The sequence below is a fragment of the Culex quinquefasciatus genome, chromosome 3 (genome assembly GCF_015732765.1).
Source record: "Culex quinquefasciatus strain JHB chromosome 3, VPISU_Cqui_1.0_pri_paternal, whole genome shotgun sequence".
Classification (NCBI taxonomy): domain Eukaryota; kingdom Metazoa; phylum Arthropoda; class Insecta; order Diptera; family Culicidae; genus Culex; species Culex quinquefasciatus.
The window spans coordinates 124816921-124830711 of NC_051863.1; the positions used below are offsets into that span (position 1 = coordinate 124816921).

The 13791-nt window shown below is 34.2% G+C and overlaps 1 protein-coding gene across 1 annotated transcript in view; it reads right to left on the reverse strand.

Moving 5' to 3' along the window:
* Nucleotides 1–13791, reverse strand: part of LOC6047431 — a 228287-nt gene that overhangs the window by 198505 nt on the left and 15991 nt on the right. The gene's annotated exons all lie outside the window — the stretch shown is intronic.

Here is a 13791-nt window from a genome sequence, read left to right on the forward strand (position 1 = left end):
TTTTCTGTACTCAATCAAACACCAGCACCGCGTGTGCACGCGTACAAGCAAACCTAAACTCTGCCGCGTACAGTCTGTACGCGCACACGAACCTCGAGTTTAAAACCGAACCTTGCACCCCGGGTACAAACCTCGTGCAAGCCGACGACGCAGAAAAGAGACAAAAATAGTTCCCTCACGCTCCCTCTGCTGTAAAGCGGTGTTTCATTCTCCGCTGCAGTCACACTACAGTGTTTGCTACAGAGAGAGTGAGAAGCAGTCATTTTTTCGTCTCTTTACACGCTCTTCGCTCGCTCGGCGTTGTACCCGAGGTGTGCAGCCCGTGTTTACACCGCGTGTAAACTTGAGTGCGCCGTGCGGGGAGAACTCGAACATGGCAGCCTGGTGTGTTTGAGGTTCATCTGCACTGAAAACTTGTACGGCGTGTACGGCGTGCGCGCGTTTCGGGAAGACTGTTTTTAAGTGCTTTTTCAAGTCACAAGCACTGCGTTATCATTTTTTTTCATTTTTAAAGAGATTTATCAGATGCCATTATCTTCTTAAAACTTTTTATGGTGATTAGAAAGCTCTAATTGTGTTTTTCTCTTTGATCACTAAATGATAATTCCCTCTTACTCAAGTATGTAGTGTCATAACTCAAAAAAAAATAATAAAATATTGGTTTTGTGGACAAAAAATTCAATTGATTCTTAACTGCTTCCTTTAGCCTTTATTTATGTACCCCTTTAATTCAAATTTGACCAAATTTAATCCAGTTCTTTCACAGTTATCTTTTACCCCAAAAGCGAATGTCGTGGAGGTTTTAAGTAAATAATTTTTCAGGAAAAAAGTTACAAGGTACATAAAAAGATTTAAAAAAATAATCACTGTTTTTGGTAATTGAAAAAAGTCACTCACAGTATAACTCTTCCAACCAACAATGAACATTTTTTTAATGGGAACTCAACATGCGCTTTTTCCTTATTATTAAGTACAAACAAACACAAAATGTTACATTTAAAATAATTGAAGCTGACTAAAAATATCAGAAAAAAAACAAAGTCACTTTGATAGTCACTATGCTGGGGTTTCTTTAAATGATTTATTAAAAAATATCGATTTTGTATTTAAATTTATTAGCATTTAATTAATTTAATGTAAATTTGAGGTTAAGTCAATAAATCAAAATTTACTTTTAAAACTGTTCTCCTGAAAATGCTTTCAAAACTGGAGATTTTTTTTATTTCTTTTTCAATAACAAATAATACCTGTAACCTAGAATTTTTATTCCGTTTTGTGATTCGAACTTTTTCCTTAAGAAAAACATGACATTAATAGAGTATTTAAACAATCCTATTTATAAATGTTTTCAAAATAATAGTTGACTATCTTTTGAAACATTTAAAAATATGTGGAGTCGGAGTCGGATGCGAAGTCGGATGCGGAGTCGTTTGAAATATGATCTGTTATTTATTTCATTTAACACAACTTTCGAGCATGCCCGAGTTGTATTGCACTCATTAAAGTGGTCAGGCCTACTGCATTGCATTAACCACACAGAGGATTTTGTGAACGAATCACATTTTACAGAATCTTTTAAAAACACGCTTATCCAGCAATGCATGAGTCACATCAAACATCCAAAGATTCATTTTCGAAAAATCGGCCAAATTGGTCAATATCATAAATTTTTCAAAAAAAAAACAACTTTTTCTAAAAATTCTGATAACTGATTCTGATAACACCTCTTTTATCAAGATACATTTTTTTTGTTTTTGCCTGACTTTGCAGTACATTGATACACTCTAAAAAGTATCCATGCATATTTATGCAAAAAAAACCATAATTTGAAAAAGAAAACTGTTGTTCCAAATGATAAAATGACCTCTAACATCGGTCAACACGTCATCTGGGGTGAATCAGGACTACAGTCTGAATAGGGACAGCAGTGTTTAGAGCACTTAAAGGTTTTAAATTTGGAAATTTTGGGTGAGTTTTAAAAAAGCCGTAAGAGCCACCGTGTTCTCTGACACTAGTTTTCGTTTTTCGCGAAAATGGGACAAATTTAATTTATTATTAGTTTGAGGTACTTGAAGGACGTGTAGATGAACATTCTCGAGTGTTTTTGATGTTAATTTTTTATAAGTTGGTCGAATACCAATGTAAAAAGGTCTTGGTTTACCAATGGCTCTTACGGCTTTTTGAAAACTAATCCGAGAAATGGATGTACACATTTAGTTGGTCTGAGTCTGTTCTATCTGAAACCTACCAGAAAAATCCAAATATTGTGCTCTAACATGGTTAAAACTGCTGTTCCAATTCGCCCCAGTTGACGGTACTCATGATTTTTAACAGTTGTATAAACGGGAAAAGCGATTTTGAAAAATATTGGTTGCTTTTTTTGATTGAAACATGTTTTTTTCGGAATTGGAAGTACGCCAATGATTCAAGTTTTCTTTGTCATATTGGTCATGTGTATCAAAAAAAACCTGCATATTGTTTTCTGAATGTATCTAATCAAAGGGTGCTAAAATTGTATGGAGACTTGTAAGGACAAATCAATAATCCAAAATAACTTCTATTATATTAGAAAAAGTACGAACAATGAAAATGGGCCGAAGTGAATTTGTAAACAATGGGTGTTTTGTGCTCACGTCAAATTCAAGCAAGACTTTGAATCATACAAATGTTAAAAAACAAACTCAAGCATGGTAAAATCTGAAAACATTCAGAATATTACAGCAACAAGAAAGCTTTTTTTTGTTTTGCATTTTTTTGCGTTGTTTGCAATGGGTTCGAATCCTACCATTGTTTATATTTGTGTATGAATCGAAAAGTTCTTGCAAACATGTCTGATTTAATAATAAACTAAATTGACAGAATGTAATTGAAATTTCATGAAACCAGTTAATGAACTGAAAATTTGACTAGAACAATTTCTAAAACAAGAAACAATGAGTCTGAAAGAATATAAAATTCTTCAAAATATGTTTGAGATTAGAAAAGTGAAGTGTAAGGATTTGCTTATTTTTTTTAACCATTTAAGAATGGAAAAACCGACAGAAATATTGCATAGACTAAAATAAATTTTAATAAAAATGGTGAATTTCCTAAAAATATCATCAACATCAAAACGTTTCAAAGGAAAAACTTAAACCAACATAAAAAGACAGGAAATCGATTCAATTATTTTATAATATTATTGAACATTGTTGAAATGCAAAAGTTCCTTAGATCGACCTGAACATTTTGAGGGTGATTTTATACGGAAAAATTGACTTATGGCCAAAATTTGAGCCAAATTCATGCAGGGGAACCTAACGGCCAAAGGGTTTATAGTGTATGGCCTTGTATGAAACCGATACATTTTTGTAATTCGACTTTTTAGTTTTCAATCACTGAACGCATCTTTTTGGCTCTGGGGGAATTTTCAGAAAAATCTGTGCAAATTTGGCGATTTCGTAAAACAAAATGGTCAACTTATTGGTAAAATTAGTGATTTAAATAAAAAATCACAAAAAAAAGGTTTCAAGTGATTTTGTTCTATAAAATTTCAAATTTTGAACAAAAAAAAAGATTATTTAAAATAATTTTAAATCGATTTCCTTAAAAGGTAAAACACTAAAAACCCCTAGGCCGATGGGATATCCATCGGCCTGTTTCTTCATGTGGAATCGACAACAAATAAGTTAGGATAAATACTTCTAATTAATTTGACTTGATTTAAACACAACTCCTTCATATAATTTAAGTAAAAATTCTATCCAAATCTTATAATTCGTTGAGTCAAAACTTGAACCAGCCTAATGTTCCCATCATGCAGCATTGTTCTTGTGGTTAGAGGCCCTCTTGTTTTCACAAGAAAAACCAACTAACTAGCTACCTGCATTTGCATAAAACAGTAACAAGCTGGGATGTTTTTGAACAGTTCGTTGAGCGAAATGTGAGCGAATGCTGGGGCTGTTGGTTGTGTTGTGTATCCCTTGGTAACACAGCCGTGAGATGAGTTGCTACACTAATGATGATGGAACCTGGTTTTGGTCTACAGGGGAAGAAAACACTTTGCCGAGTCTTTCTGACAGGAGATAAATTGAAGTTAAACGCCAATTGGTTGCAGTTGTAGCGGAAATGGTTACCAGAACAATTACACTTTGAAGCTGTCAAGAGTTGAAAGATGCAGTGTAAATTTGACTCAGCTCAACTGTGACTCATTTAATATCATAAAATAAAAGGTGCCTTGCTCTGTTCTACTTCTGAAAGGAGGCTCCAAGCGAAAAGGTCTCCGCAATCAACGGTCAATGTCTGCCAGATGGCTATCTGACCGCATCGCGATGTAGTTTCACGCGGGGCCAGGTCATTCAGCATTTCCGTACTGCCTTTCCGAAGACCGACGAGTGTTTGCCGAAAAAGGTCCGCTCCCCGCGAAGATCACCACCCCAAAAACCGATCTTGATCAATGGCAATTTTACGACCCCAACTGACTCGGTGGTCAGCTCCAAAACAGTGGTGAGCTACCTTCAATTAAACGTAAAGAAGAAGCTTATCGGTCGACAACATCATTCCGTCCTCGATTTGGTTCGGAGCGGTTAAAAACCCAATTGGAACCTTCACCTTCACAGAAAAAGAGAGGGGTCAAAAAGTCTGACCTCTTAGTCTATAAATGGTCTGTAAATTCTTCAAAAAAGTTAAAGTTTGAATCCGTTGTTTTCCAAATCTCTGACCACGTTCGGAGTCGATGGCGGCCAAGTTCGCCAAAGCCCGCACCAGGTTCCGACTATTAATTTTAATTATCTTGAAGTGGTAATTTTTGTGCGGCGCTGGTAAGGCTCAGCCGTTTCACACTTTGTGCACCAAAGTTGCAAGCTATCACTTTGAGCATTAGAGCCGTTGAGAGGTTCAAAGCCTTTGGGCTCGAAGCCCTGCTTCGTAAATCAAGTTTATGAGTTAATTTTCGCTCACGCTGAACTTTACTGGAAATTGAGGGGCCGCTTTTCACGTTGCCAAGTGCCAAGGTGGGGGATGCTGGGCCGGTAGACCTTGACGGTGATAATTACGTGGCGAGCAGATTTATTGACCTGTTCTGGCCGCGTGGCCGCGTCGGCGGGTGCAGTTTGTAAAAGATTGTTTGCAGCGAAAAACGCTCAGGGAAACGGTTGAAAATTTCAGTGCCAATATCAATTACTCAAGATCGAAATTGCCTGTGATGTTGAAGTTAGGGGACGCTGTTTATTATGATGGTGTGAAAATTTAGTGTTTGTAGTGAGAAGACTTTCACGTACACATACAACACACATAAAAAAATTAAATTTAAAAATAACATCATCTAGGTTTTGATATTTTTTCGTAGCGTTACCTCTGATAAGAGAGGAAATTAATTATATTTATGCATTTTTATTTGGTTCAAACTTTGCGGGATCAATAAAAAAAAATCAAGGCTTCATACAATGTTGACAGCTGTTCATACAAAAGTATTACGTAAGTAATCAAAAACCTTTAACTTTTGAAGAAATTTTCTTATCAATTTTGTATTTTTGGCAAAATTGTATGTATCGATAAGGATTATTCAGAAAAAATGGTGCACGGAAATTGTTTTGAAGATTTTAAAATCAACATTTTTTTCCAAAAATTAATTTCCCTTAATCAGAAAGTATATTTTATTTTTTGATTTATTTTTAAATGTATTAGGGAACAAAAATCGCTTTGTGAGCCATAGAGAACTATGCACAAAACTGATGTCACCGAGCTATGTTTAATTTTTTTAAGAAAAATTAAAATCCCACTCAAATAGAAAAAATACATCGAATTTATTCCTTTATTCTCAAATAGGTAAAGCTCTACAACTTTCACATCTGTTTAATTTTTGCCTATAGCCTATAGATTTTTTGAGAAACAAAACCATGACTAAAACGCACATTTTGAGCTAATAAACAGTTCTTCAACAAATATTTAAAACATTTTAAAAGTACGAGAGCAAATCTCCAATTCAGTTTTTGACAAATTTGCTAAAAATGGCATTGTTTTGCAAAAAATAACTTGAACAAACTATTTCCAAAGAACCCATCATTAGTGAATTGATAATTTCTCATAAACTACACAGTTCAAAAAATTAATTTTTGAATTGAAATGTTGATTATCACTGCTTTTTCAAAAAGTTAAATTACACGTTTGATACAGTAAATCGACACAGAGGTAATATTACACATTTTTTCTGACACAGATTTTGTCAACATTTCTAGATGAAATACCACCATGATTTTTTACTGCGTTTAAAACAAAGCCAGTGCAATTTTGAATGAAACAGATAAGTAAATATGTTTAATAACTTTAATTAAGTTGTTGAGGACCTAGAAAATGATCAAACTGTTTTCTTCACCTTTTAAATTGTCATTTATCAAGTTATTTTTATCGTAGTGATTATACAGAGGTAACTAACATGTACATTTGAAACCCTACAATTGTACAGCGTCTCACTTTGCACGTTTGAAAAAAAAAGTTTGAGTTGTGAGGGACGATGTTATAAAATTTTGTTGAATTTGAATCTCTTCGCTTTCGTCGTCAAAACTATGCCCTGGAACACGTATAATACCGTCTGATCATTTTTTTAAATAAAAAATCGTAAAGGGCAGGCCTGTGAAATCTTCCAAAACGACTCTGGCTTCTGAAGATTTAACGCAGGCCTGTTATGCAAAAATAATTAGGGCATAAAGGACGTTGCAAATATTTTTTGAAGTTTATGTCCCACGACTCTGATCGGGGTCGAGGGGGGGGGACAACCAAATTAAAAAAATATAAAAATTAAAAAAAACAAGCCATGGTCTCAACAATTGAATGTAAACAGTGCTTTAAAATGCATTTTACACCTGCCCAGTTGTTTTGTAATCATTAGTTTTCTAAATATCCAAGTATCGAAGAGATGTTTTTCTCCGAAAAAAAACTTTTTGCGGTGCCTGTACATTGGAATTCCTTAAAAATTTAAAACATTTTTGATCGATCCCAGACATGCTAAATTTGATTTTAAACGCAGGAAAATACTTTTACTTTTTTCTATTTGGTAAAACTTCTATTTCCTTTAGAATTTTTAAGTTTTTTGAAAAAAAATTTTTTTTGCTTCCTGATTTTTGAACCAATTTGGGGGGGGGGGGGGGGCGGTTGGGGGCGATATGAACTTTAAAAAATATTTGCAACGGCCTGAGTTGTTTTTTTTTCTATTTGCCATAATATGTTCTAATTGTACTGTAATTTTGATTTTGGCTTTGTATTTTTCAAAGTATTTGTTTCAAATCCATTTTTTTAATGTTTGAATTTAGTTTTTAACCTTTCTTATATTAATGTTCCAGAACCAATTATTAAACTGGAAAATGGCGAAAGAAAACAAAATAATCCATATCGTCAAAATGTGAAATATATTATGTAAAAACAAACTTTGATTGTTGCCCAAAAAGACACTTAATTTAAATTCACAGTTTTACCTGTGTTTACTCCGAATTGAAGTTTTGAACTTGATTAAAATTGTATTTTTAAAAAATGAGTATGCAAAAAAAATCTTTTTTTCAGAAGTACTTTTTAGTGATAAAGATTTGTTTGAAAAAAGTAAATTTGTTTGAATAAGTCAAGAAACCAGGGAGGAACTTTTTATTTTAAATTCACAAGTTTAAAGAAATTTAAAGAATAATGAATTAAATACTACTCAACTTATATTTGCCTACACAATGTTTCATACATTAACATTGAAAATCGGATCATTAATTGCTGAGATATCGTCATTAGAAAATGGTGGGTTGTTTTGGTGAGATTTAGAAAACTTCAATTTTCGTGTTTCTTTTTCTTAAAGCGGCTCTATCTCAGCAACCCGAGGTCCAATCTTCAATGTCTCTTAGACAATTTTATAGCAAATTTTCTGAACTTTTCAAAAAATATATTTTTAGAAATGGTCACTCAAGGTCACTATTTTTAAAAATTGAAAAACTGCAAATATTTCGCTAAAATCAAACTTTCGGTGGCTATATCTTGAAAACGGAGCCCTTTATCAAAAAATCTGTAATGTACTTTTTGATTGCAAATTCAATTTTGCATTAAAAAAGTAATGTCAAACTTGTTTTTGCATGAAACTTCAATTTTTTCCAAAAATCACTATTTTTTCAGAAATTCATAACTCGGCGGCAGATTTTATGACTATGTTTCTCTATGGCTCAAAAGTTGCGGATTTTTGTCCCCTAAAACATATCAAAAAATCTCGAAAATCAAAAAATACGAATTTTGGGAAATTGAGTTTTAGTAAAAAAAATGTTGATAAAAAAATCTGCAAATTTTTTTTCCGTATATTTATTTTTTTCTCAAAAGTCCTTAACAATACCTACAACTTTGCCGAAGACACCAAATTGATCAGAAAATTTACTCAAAAGTTACAGCTGTTTGAATATTTACATACCATTTTTGTATGGACAGCTGCCAAAATTGTATGGAGACTTGTATGGGTGAACCAATGACGCAAAATAGCTTATTTGGTCATAGGGAAGGCCCCCACAAAGTTTGAGTCAAATAAAAAAATACAAAAAATAAAAATGGTCGAAATCGGCAGATTTCGTAGAGAGTTGCTCAGTTTGTTTATTTTGAAAGAGACTAATTAAACATGAAGGAAAAAAGTTGTTGACTTGTTCAACTTTATCAAACATTATTTCCGGTCCACCACTGCTTCAGAAAAATCAGATCTGTCCCGCAAGGCCAAATGGTTGGGAACCCCGGAAATTTAACGACTTTCGGCTTCTCAGATATTGCCAACTCCGACTCCGACTCTGCCCCTGGTGTAGGAACTCAAAAATGGTAAAAGTTACAATTATCATCGATTTTACGGGTTGAATACCATACTTGGGATTCGATTACAGTACACCTAGAGCAGTGTTTCCCAAATTGGGTACGTCCGGAAATGCCTCCAAACTTGAATCGTTTTGAAACATCACAATTTATATTGTGTTTGAGGTAAAGTTAGCCTACAAAAAATGTTGGCTTAGGAATATGATTTACTCGAAGGTACAAAGGGTTTTGTTCGCAATTTTCACAGATCTATTTGAATTTGGGTAATATGGGACCGACATTAAGACGTTTGCGTTCCGTCATAATGTACAAAGTCGTATGCCATTCCGGTAATGTTTGTGACTTAACTACCCAAGTAACATTTTTTTCCAGGAGTTCTACAAGAGCTCTTCAAGATAGCTACAGCATAGCAGTTTGGACCGCGGTACGATAAAACTCTCTTCAAGTACTCTTCCAAACTCCTGAAGAAGTTTTGAAGAGAATTTTATCCTACCGCGGTCCAAACTGCTATGCTGTAGCTATCTTGCAGAGCTCTTGTAGAACTCCTGGAAAAAATGTTACTTGGGTACTATGTGGAATATGAAATATTTGAAACAAACTGGCTGTTCATTGCTAGAGTAATCAATAGTAAAACTACTTTTTCCACTACCCTCAGTTTCAGCAAATTTATAAAGAATTTAGTCTTTATTCGTTACGAACGTTTTTTTTTTTTTTTTGTTGTTGCAGTTGAAACTGTCTAATGCTAATTAATTTCCCATACTTCTAAACAAGCTTATCGTCATCTGGTCACAACCGGCAATATTTCAAACTTGAACTGCACCTGAATCTGGTGGCTCCATGCAGTGGCTACGCTGGAATGCCATTGCAAGTCAGACTTTCGGCGTCAGCTAGGCTCAGCTGATAACCGACTCCAGTGTGTTGTTAATTCTAGCCGTGTACCAGCTTGTCCCCAGTTCACGGCCAGTTGGTTTGGTTCGGGGGGGTATCGAATGCCAACGCCGGTATGAGTTACCTCTATAATTATGGTTTTATGCAAATCTAATTAAAATGATTCGAACACGTGCGCGTTGTGCTGATTGGCTCATGTGTGCGGTGATGAATCTCGGAAATTTGTACAATAATTTTACAATTTTGCAACGTGCTTGTCCTTCTCTGACCTGCATCCTATGCATTGGTGGTGTTGGAACTTCAACCTGTCAGTCTGGAGCTGACGTCTGTCTAGTTCTGGGACGACGTGTTAATTAAACCGACAGAAAGTGTCATGCTAATTATTGCTGCTCGCAGTTCCCAGAAGCCGGCCCGGAGTCTTGCCAAGGTTTCAAGAAGACTGTCTGTCGAAGCCCCATCAAACGCAGATTCGGTCTTGCGGCGAAATTTGAGCTAGTCTTTGATCATCATCATTGACTGGAGCGGCCGCTGGCACCGGCCCAGTTTTCTCTAAAGTTCAATTTTGAAATGTTTGCGGAATCAGCGCAAATTATGAGCTTACCAATTGCCGTTTTACGTGTATCGATTGCGAATTTCAATTACCTGCAAATAGAAAGAGAGAGAGTGGAAAATTTGATCAATATAGAAATCATTATCAGAGTATCAACATTTACATTGTAAAACATAATTAAACTATTCACAAAATGGCACTGCCAATAACCGCAGTCCGTAACTAACAATTTCCTATAAATATGCGGGTTCTGCGAGGCACGAACTCAATCATTTGTCCGAAAAATCGATTAGGCAAATTTCCACCCTTTTTGATGATTTCAGTCCAACCCAAAATGTACACACCCAGACATTCATAACCGCATAACTATACGCAACACACAACACACAACACTAATCTGATTCGCGAGTACCTAAATCTGTGCGAGTTTTTCTTTTTTTTCTTCCTGGTTTGCCACAGTGAAAAGTACTGCACCGACTGGTATGTTGATGTTGCTGGCTGGGAGTGTGGCATTTGGGGAAACTAATTACGCATATTAATCAACTAGCAGCAACTCCGCGGTGGGTATGCTTTTATTGAGCAAATTTTGCAGCGAATTTATTAGTGCTGCAAATAGCGAATCATCTGCAGGGGCTGGTAGACGGAGCCAGTTTTTAAAGGAAAATACTTTGATATGAAGAAAGTAGGATATTTATTCACTCTCACTTTGTTAATTTTGATTGTATTGGCTACTACTATTTTCAATGCTTATTGAATGGAAATTTATGTCAAACATCCATGTTTTATGTAAAATTACCGATCAAACAAAAAATATCGAAGAATGTTATTTTGGTGCTGATAAGTTAAACTTTCCAGCATTGAAACGCAATAATTTCACAGTCTGTTATGTTTGGTTGAGAAAAGAAGGCCGTTTCGTTGTTCGAGGATGAAAGAAAAAAAATAGTAGTTTCACGGCGGAATTGCAAAAATAAATTCAAATTTGTGTACAAAAAAAACGCAATTCGCCCCGAACCTCGAGCTGTTATTGGGATGATCGGATTAGTTGTTAAAATAACAAAAATAATAACAAAGATTTCTTCGAAGAATAACTAAAAATGTTATTAGTCTGTTATTACAATAACGATCCAATAACAAAAAATCATAACGACAAATAACAAATTTTGTTATAAATAACATAAAATGTTGTAAGCACTTATTTGGTTGATCTGGGTCATCCAAGAACTACTTGGATTCAAGACCGGTGGGTCTACAGCCGTAACAAGCAAAAGGTCGATAGATTTTGACTCCGGGACATACCCGCATAGCTTCAGTGAGTATGGGAGACTTCTTTGCTGGTGTGTTGGGATGTCCTGGGTCATCCAAGAACTCCCTGGAGTTAAGATCTTTGACGCAGACTACCAAAAAAAAAACTCGATTTTTTGTTAAGTTTATGTCTCTTTCATTTTTTTCATACTTAACTGTGATTCATAAGGTTTTTTTTGTCCACTTAAACATATCAAAAACGGATAATACAAATCGGGATACAGTTAGAATGTAAATTAAAAAATGAAATTGTATTTAGTGTGTTACTAACTATTTTAAATTGTCCTCACAATAACGTACAACTTTGTTGAAGACACCAAATTGATCTGAAACTCTCTTTTCGTGATACAGATTCTTGAATATTGAAATGCCCGTTTTTAAAGTCCAGCCCTCTTAATTGTTTGGAGACTTCTATGGACAAATCAATGATTCAAAATGCCTTCTTTGGTAAAATTTTTTTCAATCGGATTCAATCATGGTTGTAACAAAGAATGAACTTCAAAAAAATACCGTTAAACGGGGTGACTTTGATAGCCGGGATGACATTGATAAGTTTGCGATTTTTCCGCAAACAGAAGAGAACAATTTTAAATACGTACGGAATGGTTTAGAATCATACTGACCGTGGTAGGGAAGTGTTCAAAGTACCTCAAGAAGAACTTTTCATAAAAATTTGAAAAGTTTAAAAAGTTGGTTAACTATCAAATATCAAAGTGTCATGATTTTCTCAAAAAACAAGATTTTGAATTGAGTTTGAAGGTTAAATAAGTATGTAATTAATAAATAATATGTGTTTGTGAAACACAAATGAAAACAATCCAAAAAATTTATAGGCAATTTCAGATGAACAAATTTCATGTAAAATGTGAAAACTTGTGATTCGTGCTTCGAGTTCAGTATGAAATGCAATATAAATCGATAATTTTATAAACAAAACTAGTTTAAAAAAATTTCATGCGAAATTCCAACTTTTTGACAATTTTACCTAAAATTTATATGTATTTGATTTAAAAGCTTATAAACTAAGTTAAATTAATATAATCAATGATTTTTTGTTCGTAAAATCTATATCAGCAACCTTAGTGATGGTAAATTTAATGTAAAAATAAAGCTTGAACACCTTAAATCTGATTCTAACAAGAAAAACTATGACAATCAAAGTCACCCCGGAATTTAAACTAAGGATTTTTAGCGTAACTATTTTTCAAAACTCTGTTGAAAAAATTTTTTTTTCCAAAATTGTTCATGGACTTTGTGTGGCTTACCCCACCCTAGTAACATTTTAGGTTTTAAGTAGGCCATAAAAGTCTATTTAGGCCGTACGAGGGTTTTCAGAACCATGATAAAACCTGTAAGTTTAAAAATGTTACTAGGGCAGTACATGTTTTAAAAATAATAATCTTGAAAAAAAACTGTTACCTGTTGGAAAATATTCCAGAACAAATTGTAATCCTATAAAAGTCACTCCGGTTTACGGTACCATTCCCATGAATTCCATTTTCCAGAATATTCTATTCCCCAGAAATTCATTCTCCAGAATGATCCATTTCCCATAAAAGTTTATTTATTACGTAATATACTATTTATTTCAAGAAGTGATCAGTTTTAATGTGTAAAGTGTGAAGATTTTACCGTTTTAACTGCTGACAAGTGTTGTATTTTCTTATTTAAGTTCAATTTGTCCTTCTTTGAAGAAGGGTGAATGGTTTTGACTTGTGATAATTGTGGACAAAAGTTGATTTTTTTCCTTTATGGTAGAATTTTTAACTTTTTCAAAGTAGGGAAAAACTCTCCAACTTGTGTTTAATGCTGACACAAGTTCATTTTTCTCATAGAAGATTAATTTGTAAGATTAATTCCTTTTAAGAACTAATTTTTTTTTTAATTGTGATTACTGGTTACCAAAATTGGCATCATGACAAATGTGAAACATTACATTGTTTTATTCAAGGTCCTAAATATTTTTGGGAAATGGGTCATTCGGAGGAATCGAACCCTTATTATCAGCAATTATCATACATGAATAATTAGATATTTACATTAAACTCAACAAAACAATTATTGGACCAGTCTAACGCGTACCACCCGAAGTGGATCGAACTCCAAGTCGAAAGTTGCATAAGTGGCTCAAAGGTACTCCTCTACACCCAAAGGAAAAATATATCTCAAAATCTGCAACATTGGATTTGCTGCAGAAAATGTCATATTTTATAACATTTTTTGCAGCAAGCCCGTAGATCATTTTTGCCCGCGTGTAAAAA